The sequence below is a fragment of the Pseudorca crassidens genome, chromosome X, assembly GCF_039906515.1.
Source record: "Pseudorca crassidens isolate mPseCra1 chromosome X, mPseCra1.hap1, whole genome shotgun sequence".
NCBI lineage: Eukaryota > Metazoa > Chordata > Mammalia > Artiodactyla > Delphinidae > Pseudorca > Pseudorca crassidens.
The window spans coordinates 106,685,770-106,701,322 of record NC_090317.1 but is presented as its reverse complement, the minus strand read 5'-3'; the positions used below and the strand labels follow the sequence as shown (position 1 = coordinate 106,701,322).

Below are 15,553 nucleotides of genomic sequence, written 5' to 3'. Positions count from 1 at the left end.
CGTTGCGGAGCACAGGCTCCTGACGCGCAGGCTCAGCGGCCATGGCTCACGGGCCCAGCCGCTCCGCGGCATGTGGGATCTTTCTGGACCGGGAAACGAACCCGCGTCCCCCGCATCGGCAGGTGGACTCTCAACCACTGCGCCACCAGGGAAGCCCGGTAAGCTCTATTTCTGATTATCTTTTGTGCATCTGTTCTACGTTTTTTGCTTTGTGGTTACCATGAGGCTTATGTAAGACATCTCTAAAATAAAACAGTCCATTTTAAGCTGATAGCAACTTCAATTGTCTACAAAAACTTCATCCTTTTACTCCCCGCTTTTCTATTTTTGATGCCTTTACTGCTTTTTATATTGTATATTCATTAACAAATGGTAGCTATAATTATTTTTAAGTTTTCCTTTGATCTTTATACTGTAGTTAAGTGGTTAACACACCACTGCATTACATAATTAGAGTTTTTAAATCTGACTGCTTATTTTTCTTCACCAGTGTGCTGTATACTTTCATATGTTTTCATGTCACTGATTAGTGTCTTTTTGTTTCCACTTAAAGAACTACTTTCAGTTTTTCTTACAAGATAGAGCTAGTGGTGATGAACTCCCTCCGCATTTGTCTGTCTTGGAAAGTCTTTTATTTCTCCTTCTTATGTGCAGGATGGAGTATTCTTGGCTGGTGATTTTTTTCTTTCAACTCTTTGGATGTGTCATTTCACTCAGTCCTGGCCTGTGGAGTATCTGCTGAGAAACCCATTGATAACCTACAAAAGGAATCCCTATTAGGCTATCATTTCTTTTCTATGGCTGCTTTTAGGATTCTCTTCATTTTTGAGTTTTGACAGTTCTATTATAATGTCTTGGAGAAGATCTTTTTGCATTGAGATAAGTTGATCTATTAGCTTCATGAATTTGGATGTCTAGTTCTCTTCCCAGGTTTGAGAAGTTCTCAGCTATTATTTTTTTAAATAAGCTATCTGACCCCTTCTCCCTCTCTTCTCTTTCTAGAACCCTGAATATTCTAATATTTACTCCTTTAACGGAATCCTACCAGTCACATAGGCTTTCTTATCTCTTTTTCATTCTTTGTTCTTTTTTAACTGGATTATTTCAAAATTCCTATCCTCTCACTCATTTATTCTGTCTTGCATTTGTTCTACTTTATTGCAGATGCTCTCTATTGCATTTTCACTTCATTCATTGAGTTCTTTACCTGCAGAATTTTTGCTTGGTTCTTTTAAATGATTTTTCTCTTTGGCAAATACCTCATTTTGAACATTTATTTTTTTAATTTATTTTTTGGCTGCGTTGGGTCTTCGTTGCTGTGCGCAGGCTTTCTCTAGTTGCAGTGAGTGGTGGCTACTCTTCATTGTAGTGCAGGGGCTTCTCATTGTGGTGGCTTCTCTTGTTGCAGAGCACGGGCTCTAGGCGTGCAGGCTTCAGTAGTTGTAGCTCGCGGGCTCTAGAGCGCAGGCTCAGTAGTTGTGGCTCACGGGCTTAGTTGCTCTGCAGCATGTGGAATCTTCCCAGACCAGAGATCGAACCCGTGTCCCCCACATTGGGAGGCAGATTCTCACCCACTGTGCCACCAGGGAAGTCCTGAACGTTTATTTTTTAATTGACCTAAAGTTAGTACATAACATTAATTTCAGGTCTATAACATAATTCAATATTTGTATACACTGCAAAGGGATCACCACCAAAAGTCTGGTTACCATCCATCACCATACAGTTGACCCCCTTCACCCATTTTGCCCACCCCCAACCCTCTTCTCCTCTGGTAACCACCAATCTGTTCTCAGTACCTGTGAGTTTTTTCTTCTGATTTTCAGATTCCACATAAAATGAAATCATACAGTATTTGTTTTTCTCTGTCTGACTTATTTCACTTAGTATAATACCATCAAGGTCCATCTGTACTGTCACAACAGGCACAATTTCATCTTTTTATGAATGAGTAGTATTCCACTATACACACACACACACGCACACCCCATCTTCTTTATCTGTTCATCCAATGATGAACACTTAGGTTTTTCCATATCCTGGCTATTGTAAATAATACTGCAATGAATATAGGGGTACATATATCTTTTTGAGTAAGTGTTTTCATATTCTTCAGATAAATAGCCAGAAATGGAATAGCTGGGTTTTATGGTAGTTCTATTTTTAATTTGTTGAGGAACCTCCATACTGTTCTCTATAGTGGCTGCACCAATTCACATTCCCACCATTCCCTTTTCTCCACATCCTTGCCAACACTTATTTCTTGTCTTTTAGATAATAGCTATTCAGACAAGTTGTGAGGTGATATCTCATTGTGGTTTTGATTTGCATTTACCTGGTAGTGATGTTGAACATCTTTCTGTAGATATATGTATGTCGTCTTTGGAAAAATACCTACAGTTGACTCTTGAACAAAGCAGGGGTTTGGGGCGCCAACCCTCTAACACAGTCAAATTTGCAAATAGCCGTATAGTCGGCTCTCTGTATCCCTGGTTCTGCATCTGTGGATTCAACCAATCGTGGATTGTGTAATGATACTATAGTACATATTTACTGAAAGCAACTCACATACTGGTGGACCTGCACAGTTCAAACTTGTGTTATTCAAGGGTCAACTGCAGTTAGGTCCTCTGCCCATGTTTTAAATCCGATTGTTTGCATTTTTGCTCTTGAGTTCTTTATATATTTTGGTTATTGACCCCTTTTTGGATATATAATTTGTAAATGTTTTCTCCCATTCAATAGATTGCCTTTTCGTTTTGTTGATGGTTTCCTTTGCTATGATAATCACGATTTTTTTTGTGTTTGTGTGATTTCATTGAATTGTCTTTCTGGTTTTTTGGTACCTTGTTGAGTTTCTTCAAAACAGCTCTTTGGAATTCTTTACCACTAGATCACAAAACTTTGTGCCTTACATCTTGGTTATTGAAGAAGTATCTTTTTTTTTGGTGGTATGTGGGCCTCTCACTGTTGTGGCCTCTCCCGTTGCGGAGCACAGGATCCGGACGCGCAGGCTCAGCAGCCATGGCTCACGGGCCCAGCTACTCCGCTGCATGTGGGATCTTCCTGGACCAGAGCACGAACCCACGTCCCCTGCATTGGCAGGCGGACTCTCAACCACTGCGCCACCAGGGAAGCCCTGAAGAAGTATCTTTTGTTGATGACATGATTCCTTGATTTTTCTTTTTTTCATATGGCTTGTAGTTTTGCGTTACTATTTCAAATGTGAAAGCAAGCAGATACTTCTTTAAATCTTTGCTAGTTGCCGTCAGGTAGAGTATTCCGTTTGTTAGTGCTGTTACTATGTAGGGTTTTCTCCACTTCCGTATGGGTGCACCTGCTCCGCTCTTCCTGCTTCCTCTTGTGGCACAATTCTTGAGCTTTTATGTCTTCTCTTCTTACAAGTCGTCAGGGTAGCTATTGGAAACCTTTCTTGCTTTCCAGAAGGTGGCACTATAGCTCACGTTATGATTTTTCCCTTGCCCGTAAACCCTGGCCTGTTTTCTGAGCTCACTCACTATCTACATACAGAGCTAACTCTCGCTGCTGTACTTGGGAGTGTGCACAAGCAACCAGCTGCAGCATGGCGGGAGGTGTGTATTTAGCATTCAGGGAATTGAAGGTGCCCACGGATCTGGTAGGTAGGTCCTCAGGTGTCCTACTCCCAGAGGCTTGACTTCCTGCTGAGTGTATTCAGCAGGAACCATGTCCCTTTAATGCCCTTTGATATGATATTCTTTTCTGCCTTTTTCTTGTTCTCTTCCCTCCTCCCAGTCATGGAGGTCCTGTCCCTGTACCCTGGGTGCTGGTAGAGAAAAATGGGTTTCTTCACCTGCATGCTATGCAACTAGAGTGGTCAGCATTCATTTCCTGCTCTTCTTCACTACTAGAGAGGTTGGGAGAGGTTGACAACCCCTGATAGTTCAACCCCGTGCAGCTTAGGCTGAAAAATGATTGGTGTCCTCTATACGAAAGCTTGCTTTCTTAGTGATCTCAATGTTATGAATAGCAAACCACAAGTAGCGTTAGCTAGAAACTGCTAACTGATCTCTCCTAGGAAATTAGCTTGCTTGTTAGTTACAGAATATTCCTTTTAGGGCATATTCTTACCCACTAGTATAAAACACAGTATTTTGAAAGCTGTACACACACACACAAATCACTGTCAAAAGTTTGATTCAGGGCTTCCCTGGTGGCTCAGTGGTTGGGAGTCTGCCTGCCGATGCAGGGGACACGGGTTCGTGCCCCGGTCTGGGAGGATCCCACATGCCGTGGAGCGGCTGGGCCCGTGAGCCATGGCCGCCGAGCCTGCGCGTCCGGAGCCTGTGCTCCGCAACGGGAGAGGCCACAACAGTGAGAGGCCCGCATAACACACACACACACACACACAAAAAAAAGTTTGATTCATTTCACACAACCAAGATTTGAATGATATATTTCGGGTATTGCTTTAAATAGATCATAAATAGCAAATTATAGATATGTATCAGCTGTTTCTGTTTACCTAACATTACTCGTACAGAAAAAACTGAATGGATGGAAGTGACCACATTTTGAAGCACTCCAGGTCATGCATTTGACTAAGTTCAGAGCAATACTGCAGTATAGCTGTAGTCTAGCAACTTGCTTCTCTTTATCTCATTTCTCTTTCTTTGAGATAAAATAGAAGGCCAAAAATAAAGGGCATGGAAAATGTGATTATAAGCAAGAATCATTAAGTTATCAAAACTGAGTTCATAAATACTTGGTCATGCATCATGACCACAGACAAGAACGAGAGAATAGAACGATGTCTTTTTTATCACATATTTACCTAGAATTCTTCTTTGTTTACTTCCTTTAGTAAATTATTTTTGAATTAAATTTTGTATACTAAAGAGATAAATATAATTACTAAAAAGCATAACATACTACAGAGTTTAATGTGCTGAATAGGTGTTGCATAAAGTAGTATTTGATTATTCATGATTGATCACGTGAAAAGTATCTATCTGCTACTATTGAATATAGTTTAAAATTAATGATTCTGATTTCACTCAGTAGATTTGGCCTTTTTGAAACAGGCAACTTGGCTTCAAAGAGCATTTTCATGATTATTGTTTGCATATGCTAAAAATAATTCATGCTACCAGTAAATTAAACTTTGGCCTTTTTTTTGATTAGTGTTTACTTATGCAAAAACCTGTTTCATATCATCTAGACTTTATTGCTTCCAGACTGCGGTTTTCTATTATTTGTGTGGCTTTTGTGTTTACAAATGACATCATTGCTTTACCACCTACATAAAGTCGTAATTATTATTTTTAAAATTAGCTTATGTCTTCTCGATTAAATCAGTGTTTTTCTTCAAGTCATTGCCTGGTATATCCCAAAAGTATAAATCATGTGTACTCACACATTCAGGTATATTAAATATTTTAAAGATTTTTATCACTGCATTCCTGTAAGCATGAACACTTTCATTATTAAACAGAAAAGCACTCCTTTCTTTCCAGTAAAGTTTTAGAACAAAATTATAATGGTGAGGATGGCTGTTGGTTGGTACACTGTCTTCTTTGGCCAGAATTCCATAACACCCTTTAAAGTACTTCATGATGTGTTAACTTATTGCAACAGACAGATCACACGACCTTATGGGAAAAGGGTGGAGCAGAAATTTATCATCTCATGTAACCCACCAGCAGTGGAGCTAGATAGGCATCAGTGATATCTGCTCCCACTCCCACCCTTGCCAACACACACAGGCACACACACACGCACGCACACACACTACATTATATCTGCTGCTGTCTCCCTACTGGTCTCATTCTCTTCCACAGCAGAGGAAATTCTCCACAGAGAGAGTACCTCACATGGGAACCCTGGGCACCCATCTCGACAGTTTTCTGACCAATGAGGAAGGAAAACTTCTTCTCTAGCTACAATCCAGAAAAGTCTGGGGAAGAACTTTGGCCCAGCTGGGGCCATTGGACTTCTTCTCAGACTACTTGCTGTGGACAAGGGGATAGAGACTATGGTTGGCAATTCCAGAAACGCCTGGATGAAGTGAGAGAGGAGCATCTCCTTAAAGATTATTGTTCTGACGAGATAGATGATAGAAGTTCTCCAAGACAAGTCTATAATCCAGTTGTGAGCCAAGAGATCTAAAGAGAAAACAGAATACCATGTAAAAAGCCTTTCCAAAGATTTTTCTTAATGATTATTATGATAAAAGTTTCAGTATGCCAAGAAGTCAGAACAACTAAAAATTTTATATGTTTAGTACAAGACTGCAAATATATAGAGTCAAAATTGATAGAAATGCAAGGATAAATAGACAAATCCACAATCATAGTGGGAAATATTAACACTCTTCTGGTTTAACATATCAAAAAGATAAAAATCATTAAGGCTATGGACAATTTGAACTACACAATCACATTTGACCCGAAAGAAATACTGCACCCAACAGAGGCAAAATTACATACTCTTTTCAAACACACAGTTTATAAAAATTGGTCCATAAAAAAAAATTGGTCCATAAAACAAGTATCAACATAGCTCAAAGAATCAGTACCATAAAGGTCATGTTCTCTGAGCTAAATGTGATTCAGCAGGAATGCCACTTCCTGTGTGGCCAAGTAGGCTCCTAATAAAGTGACTCTGCAACAGAGAACTAAAAGCTCTGAACAAAATAGAAAAAACTGTCTAAAGGCTCCAGAGAGTGAACCAAAGCAGGCACATTTTGGATGGGAGTAAAATTTGGAGAAAAGGATTAGCCTAGAGTGATTTCACCATTTTTATGAAACTACTTTTTAAAAAGTACACGATGCACAACGACTTTCGGCCGTGCCTCCCACTTATTCACAGATTCCTTGACGGGGGAGACTGATGAACTTGACGTAGAGATTTGGTAACTACTAAGCAGATGTCTTTTGATTGTGAAAGTATATCCCTAACCTCATCCCAGCCAAATAATCTAATGGTTGGCCAAAAAATTTTTTTCCATTTCCCCCTAAAATCAATTCTTTGACTTTACCCCTTAGGCTATCTGGACTCCCTCAGCCCATTCCATCCTGACTGTGATTCTGAAACTGAGTAGTCCTAGCTCGCTTGGTTACCTTTGAAAATTCATTCCCAAAGGATGCATATTTACACAGACATAGAAAGATGACTTAATCCTTCATGATAGGGAAATTAGAAGTCACTCACTAGTCCTTCTTCCTCTTCTCCTCCCTTCCTCCCTTCTTTCCTTCTAGTAAGTTAGAAATGTAATACCTCTGAAATCATCTTTGTTAGATTAGAAGCATGTCACTAAGTCAATGATGGGTTTGTGGGACTTCCCTGGTGGCGCAGGGGTTAAGAATCCGCCTGCCAATGCAGGGGACACAGGTTCGATCCCTGGTCCGGGAAGATCCCACATGCCACGGAGCAACTAAGCCCGTGCTCCACAGCTACTGAGCCGGTGTGCCACAACTACTGAAGCCCGTGCACCTAGAGCCCGTGCCCCACAGCAAGAGAAGCCACTGCAATGAGAAGCCCATGCACCACAACGAAGAGCAGCCCTCACTCACCGCAACTAGAGAAAGCCCCTGTGCGGCAACAAAGACCCAATGTAGCCAAAAATAAATAGATTAATTAAAAAAAAAAAAAGATGGGTGGTTGAGAGTCAGCCTGCCGATGCAGGGGACACGGGTTCGTGCCCTGGTCCAGGAAGGTCCTGCATGCCGCTGAGCGGCTGGTCCCGTGAGCCATGGCCGCTGAGCCTGCGCGTCCGGAGCCTGTGCTCCACAACGGGAGAGGCCACAGCAGTGAGAGGCCTGCGTACCGCAAAAAAAAAAAAAAAAAGAGTTTGTAATTAAAGTTCTTTCTCTTTGCCCATATTACTTTTTTAACCATGTGTAAAGTCTCACTAATGAAGGAGAAATCTGGTAAATTGAGACAATTTAAACTACATTCATGTGGCTCATGTGTATTTGCAACAATTTTGAATGGTAAAGACCCCAAGGATACACCAATACACTTGCTAAAAGTTCAATGAGAAAGTCAACTGGAAATTGATCAGGGCAACCAAGAGCTGAATAAGGAGCACATGAAAAAGCAGAAACTGCTGAAAGATTAGAATACAGTCTACGTAAAAGGCAAACAAAAACACAGAAAAAAAACCTTTAAAAAGGTGGAGCTGCTTTTTCCACTCTTGGATGGAGGAGATACTCCTAGCACAAGGCACCTGTAATGAGTCAAGTAAAGGAAATGTTTTTGATTATATGAGGAATTTTTTTAAGAAAGAAAATAGGGTATATTTATGACTTGTCAGTTATTTTGAGTTTTATGGCTGTGACTTCTTGTTAGCTGCCAAACAAGCAAATTGAATGTTTTTCTGTCTCCTGGCAATCTCTCAGTCACCATTCCTGATGCCCTATTAACAAAAATTATATGGTATGTCAGTACGTTTGGTTTTATTTCAACACGCAAATGTTTTCAGTAAGTTTTCAAAGTGGGAATCATCCATTTTCTCTTTTCAGAAGCTGTTTTAATTTTACTTGTAAGCTATTAACAAGAGTGAAATCTCTAGGAAAAAAAATCCATAGAGAACAAGGTTGAAGAGGAATCTGCTGGGATGTTAAGAGTGGTTCTCTCTTAAGAATGGGATTTTAGTTAATTTTACTTTCCTTTGTACTTTCCTATCTCTTTCTACCCTGAAGATACATTTCTAAATCAAGAGAAAAAAGTCATTAAAATGGAAAACATCTCTGACAAAGGCCATATTACAACCGGTCCATTTCTCAGGGCAGTCATTTTATTTCTATAAACAGATATTTACTGACACCGTTGTTTGTTGTTTATCTTTATGGTCCTTCTTAGTTCCTAGCCAAGTAATATAACAATGGGTTTATGTGTAAGGCGCAATACTGAGCATTGCAAGAGATATACAGAATTGACATGTAAAGAATTAAAAATTATTCATCTTTATAGGGACCATACAATTTGAATGGTATCTGCATTTTACAGATTAAAGAAACAGTGTCAGTGAGGTAAGTGACTTGCCCATTGTCACATAAGCAGGAAGTGGCTGCGCTAGACTGTGGCAGTAATGACCCCCAAAGAAGGACATCTCCTTATATACATACCCTTTTATCCACACTGACTCTAGGCCATGTGACTTGTTATGTCCTAGCGGACACTAACAAAGAAGACACAAGTAGATACAATGTTATGTGTTAATTATACCTCAGTAAGAAAAAGACACAAACAGAGCCTTGAAAAGTACTTGCTCACTGGGGCTTGTCGTCTCCTACTGCTCTTTGGGACCCTGAGTCTGCCATACGAAGAAGCTTGGGCTAGCCTATTGGAAGATGAGACACCATGTGGAGCAGAGATGGGCTTGGAGAGGAATGCAGAGCCTTGCAGATCATGACTGAATAATAGCCTTGATCAACAAGTGTAACAAACTAAGAATGGAATTTTATTTTAAGTGTAGATTGCTAAGCAAAATTGTAGTAAGATAGCTCAAAAAAACATGCAGTCAGAGCAAGGAAGAAGAGATGGGCGATAATCGCAGCCATTTAGGGAAGAAGCAAGGTGATGGCCACATTTTTGGAAACGATGCGCCAGATTCAAAGCCTGCTACAGAAGCTGAGTTCTCGCGACTTAATGCCTAACATTTTGAGAAGTGTGTGGAAGGAGAAGTATTTTTTATATCTGCTCTGTGCCAAGCACTTTACACTCAATGTCTCCTTTAATTTTTATACCAATCCTAAATAAGGTGAATATTATTCTTCCCGTTGTACGAAAGAGAAAACTGAAGCTTTAGACAGTTGTAAAAATGTGCCCAAGTTCAAGGGTGGTGAAGTCAGAATTTGAAACCAAGCCTGTGTAACATATCATAAACAAACATGGGACAAGGTGGAGGGAAGAGTTGAGTTGAACTTGAAACCTGCATCTGAGACACTGACGAGCATTTAGGTGTGGATATTCAGCCACCAGAGGAAGGGAAACGTCCAAGGGTCTTGGGAGACGCCAGGAAGCAAATGGGGTCAGCTGAATTTGACTTCCCTCACACAATATAGTTATATATACGCTGATAAATTCAAGTTATCCAAAAATGTCATCTAAGCCAACCAAGTCAAATCTTTGTCATCTTGAACAGAGTGAATAAATGCTCTCTGAAACAAAAATAACTCATCTGGTAATTGAAGCATTTTTTAATGTTTTCAAGTCAACCGTGGCACAAGTAATCAAGGTCTTATATTGCTGATGTTGATGTACTGTCTGCTGAATTTGCAGGGCCAAAAACCAGATAGTCAGTAAAACATTTGGAGGACATGATGAGATAAATAACAACCATCTATATTTTATATAAACATTCTTCCTTTCCCCCTTAAATACGAGGTTGGCAAACTTTTTCTGTAAAGGGCCAGATAGTAAATATTTTAGACCTTGCAAGCTACAGATTCCATCACAGCTATTCAATTCTGTTGCAACTACTCAGCTCTGCCATTGTAGTAGGAAAGCAGTCATAGAATATATGTATACATATGGGTATGGCTGTGTTCCAATAAAACTTTATTTGTATCCAAACAGTGGGCTAGATTTGATTCCAATAAAACTATATCCAAACACTGGGTAGATTTGGTCCACAGGGTACAGTTTGCTAACCTTTGCCTTAGATAATTATGTAAGCTAGTAGTGTTATTTTCTGATTTACATGTATCTTCTAAACCTTTTCTTGGAGTGGATACTTGATTCATTTTATTGTTTTAAAAATTACAATTATGTTAGCTATGAAACTAGAATACTAAGATCATTCAGATTTTGAGGGAAGAAACTATTTCTTTTGATCTCCTGCACTTCACTCAGGGTATGGAATATATTAAGTGGTCAGTTAATGCCCATTTATACATTGCTGAATTAATTGCATCTAGTCAACCCCCTTGTCTCAGAGGTGAGGATATGGTACATTTGAAGAAGCACTGTGGTTACTAGGGGATGCTCAGAACTGCACAATGAGCAGGTGTAAGTTCTAGTTCTGATTCTGGCCATAACAGTAAATTGCTACAAGTCACCTCTTTTCTCTGGACTAATCTTCATCATCATTGAAACCAGGGAGCTGGCTTGTGGCAGACTCTGTTGACTGCCTAGTTGACTGCCATTCCCAGTCTTCTTCCTTGCCTGTCTCTGTACAGAGGCTGAAAATGCCCAATCTTCACTATCCAGCCAATTTTGCAGTCAGAATTGGCCATATGACACAGTTGTGGCCAGTGAGATAGAAGGGAAATTATAGGGGACTTCTGGGAAAGATTCCCTCCCACCCACCCCCACCATGAAAGGTGCAGGGCATGTAAGGAGAACTTTTCCTTTCCCACTTGTACACCCTGTCATGCATGAGCTGTGGCATCCATATGACAACCGTAAGGCCATAAGCCTTGATGAAGCCATAGACACCTCTAGCTTGGTGCTGTTATTTTGCAGCCAGATGCATTTCAACCAATATGATGAACTTTACGGCATGTTTTCGATCTGTGACTAAAGTCACATAGGCAGTTAATCAAGGAACAAAGCCTTGAACTCAGTCACCTAATTCATGTGCTTTCACTCATATATGAATCTGCTTTATTTAATGTTCCATTTTATATTTCATTCATCCATTCATTTATTTAACTAAATTTATTGGGACTACTTCTACAATGTAGTCATTCCCTTAAGTAGACATTGATACCCATAGTTCATAGATGGTATTTTTCATGAATAAACTCAAAAACGACGTGCAATCAACTGAGGTATGCTTTGATTAAAACTGAGGGTTTGGTTTTTTTCCCCCAGATATGTGATCCAATACAAAATCGTAAATGATTTTTAAAAACAAAGCCAGAAAATACTGAGCAGTGTTGTTTGATTTTTGATGAAAACCAAGCAGTTCAGTTCTAATTAGGCCAAGCAGAACAATTCTAGTTGGGCTGCGGGAAAAAAACAAGTTGCTGTGACAACTTCAAAACAAAAAAATACTCTCAGATTACATTAGAAACATTTAGAAGCTATATGTTAATGAATTTATTCAATCGCCCCCGGTTCAGAATAACTGTTGTGCATTGGGTGTTTTATTTGTTTTCTTTTCATGTTGAAGTCAAGACTACTCTTGTAATAGTGAAGTATTCGAGACCAAATATTTAGGGAAGATTCATTTTATGCAGCCAATGGACCAGAGAGGATTTTAGAAAACTAGAGATAAACATAAGAGCAGGGGGTGGTGGTGGTGGAAATTCATCAAAATCTGATAATCTAGGTCGTTAATGGGGCAGATGGGGAATGGCAGGAAATCAGAATATAAAAATAGTACTAAGCTGCTTCTTACTATTGAATTAATGACAATATGGCATCTTGGAATAATTTTTATAATATTTAATTATAAAAAGTTTACAAAATAGAGACCCAAAAAAATGAGGAAAAAGGAAAGTAACAAATTCATGATATAAGTAGGAGTAACAAGTTAAATAATGTATGTTCTTTGTAAAGAATAAATTATTTAGACTTTTTCAGTAGAGAATGTTTTTTTTGGTAGAGAAAATATCCTACCCAGTCTCTTTCATGGGTGACTCAATTTTATGATTACAATAATAAATTGTTACCTGTTTTTAATGTCTTAATTTTATATTATATACCAAAATATTAGTTTGGACATTCATCTCCCATGTCATTGGTATTATAGAATGTCTCACTTTCAAACCATGTAACTAACCAAAAGTTATATGATGGACTAACATTTTCATTGACTCTGATATTCAGTCTTATACTTGTTGGTCCCTGGATTTACATAGGAGGTTTCTATTTCAAAATGACTTCTATAATTTAAAAATTTTCACTTCACATTGTGTACCACAATGTAAGGGTAACTTTTCATTCTTGGCTTATAAACTTTAACAGTACTAAGCAAATACTGTTTAGTCTAGCTAAGTTTTAGTCCAGATAATTTTATATTACACAAGTAAAGTTCAATATTTCTGCAAATTTGCTTTTATTCTATTGTGCATATGTGGTAGATTACAAATATGGCTACAATCTTTTGCAGTTCTTCCCACCAAGAAGTGAAATCTGTTTTCTCCTCCCTTGAATCTGGGCTGGCCAAGTGGCCTGCTTTGATGAATAGAATGCAGTGTAAGAAATGTCCAAAATTCTGAGCCTAGGACTAAAGAGTCCTTCCAGTTTTTGCTTTCTTGTGGCTCTTGGGACCTTTTCACCACCATGTGAGCTAGCCAGAGCTAGCTTGCTAAAGAATAAGAGACAAAATGGAGTAGAGATAAGTTATCCTAGCTGAGGCCCCCCAAAACCAAGTAGCCCCCAGCCAACCACAGAAACAAGAGTGAACCCAGCCAAGACCAGCAGGAGAAATTCCCTGTTGAGCCCAGCCTAAATGGCTGATCCATAGACTACTGAGCTAAATGAATGATGGTTCTTTAAAGATAATCAATTTTGGGGTACTTTGTTACACAGAAATAGCTAACTGGTATAACCTGCCTCTAAGGGACATTAGTGCATTTTTCCACTTTCATATTTCCATTTCCACAAGTTTATCCTTTTGTAATTTGGTGAGGCTTAAAGATCATGTAACTGATTTTTTAAGTCATTTAAATTATAGTCTTGGGTATGACAAAAATAGATGTATGCTGGACTTTGTGGGGGATCAGTAATAAACACCTTTCCCTCAAACTCCCCCTCAAGTTTAGAACCAATTAAGTGACAGGCCCAGGAGTAAGGCAGAAGGAGAATAAACTGTCTCTGAAATCACTGGTTAGTCCTGGCCTGGACGAGGTGGCCTAGATGATGAGCTTGATGCTACTGAGTTTACAGACTGAGAATTACATACCCACTCACCGCCCCTGCTTGAATTGAATGACTTTCAGCCACTCTCTGGTGGGGAGGCAGCCCTTGTGAAACTTAAAGCAGGGGGGAACAAATTAGATTATATGCCCTCTGTACGCAGGAAGTGCCTGAGGACATTGAGGAAAAATTGTGTCAAGATCGGCAAGATTATTTTCCCAGATTCACCAAGAGATGAGTCACCATCCTCAGCAAAGGAGCACAGAAAGGCCAGGGATACCACTTTAATGAATTGTTTCTCCCAACGTACAGCTATATCAGGAGTAAAAAATAGGTGCTGGGGCTTCCCTGGTGGCGCAGTGGTTGGGAGTCCGCCTGCCGATGCAGGGGACGTGGGTTCGTGCCCCGGTCCGGGAAGATCCCACATGCCGCGGAGTGGCTGGGCCCGTGAGCCGTGGCCGCTGAGCCTGCGTGTCCGGAGCCTGTGCTCCGCAACGGGAGAGGCCACGACAGTGAGAGGCCCACGTACGGCCAAAAAAAAAAAAAGGTGCTAACACTGTCACAAACTGAAAATGATATGGGTAACCTGAACATTACTTACAAGATTTAAAATAAGAAGTAGGGACTTCCCTGGTGGCACAGTGGTGAAGAATACACCTGCCAATGCAGGGGACACGGGTTCGAGCCCTGGTCCGGGAAAACCCACATGCTGCGGAGCAGCTAGGCCCGTGCACCACAACTACTGAGCCTGCCCTCTAGAGCCCACGAGCCACAAGTACTGAGCCTGCGAGCCACAAGTACTGAAGCCTGCGTGCCTAGAGCCTGTGCTCTGCAACAAGAGAAGCCACCGCAATGAGAAGCCCGTGCACCGCAACAAAGAGTAGCCCCCGCTCACCACAACTAGAGAAAGGCCTGCATGCAGCAATGAAGATCCAATGCAGCCGAAAATAAATAAATAAATTTATTTTAAAAATAAGTATATTGAGAAAAGGCAAAAAACCATTTTGTCATAGGTGATGATATAATAGTAATGATAACAGCAAATGGTTTTTGGGCATTTGCTATAGCAAGAAGTGTTCTTATGAAAGTATTTCATTCTCATATAACCCTATGATATAGGTATTCTTGTTATCCCCTTTTTACAGATGGGTATAATGAGGCACAGATAGCCTAAAAATGGCCCCACAATAGACAAGATGGAATAGGATTGGAATCTCTTTTGGACTGTTTACATCCAAGAGTAAGAAGTATATATGTGTGTGTATATATATATATATATTTTATTATTATTATTCTTTTGCAGTACGCGGGCCTCTCACTGTTGTGGCCTCTCCCGTTGCGGAGCACAGGCTCCGGACACGCAGGCTCAGTGGCCATGACTCACAGGCCCAGCCGCTCCGGGGCATGTGGGATCTTCCCAGACTGGGGCACGAACCCGCGGCCCCTGCATCGGCAGGAGGACTCTCAAGCACTGTGCTACCAGGGAAGCCCTAAGAAGTATATTTTGAAAGATAGATAACAAGTGTTGGCAAGGAAGAGGAGAAATTGGAAACCTCATATGTTTCTGATGGGAATATAAAATGTGATTTTATTTATTTCGGATGTATACTTGGAAGTGGGATTGCTGGATCACATGGCAGTACTATTTTTAATTTTTTTGAGAAACCTCCATACGATTTTCCATAGTGGTTATACCAACTTACATTCCTGTCAACAGTGTACAAGGGTTCCCTTTTCTCTACATCCTTACCAATATTTG

General features: G+C 40.1%; 1 long non-coding RNA gene across 3 annotated transcripts in view; it reads left to right on the top strand.

Moving 5' to 3' along the window:
• The window catches only part of LOC137217497 (uncharacterized), a 56,663-nt gene continuing 41,110 nt past the window's right edge, over positions 1-15,553 (top strand). For all 3 annotated transcript variants that reach the window (XR_010940116.1, XR_010940115.1, XR_010940114.1), the window contains exon 1: positions 1-158. This is a non-coding gene — a long non-coding RNA (uncharacterized lncRNA). The remainder of the gene's footprint in view (positions 159-15,553) is intronic.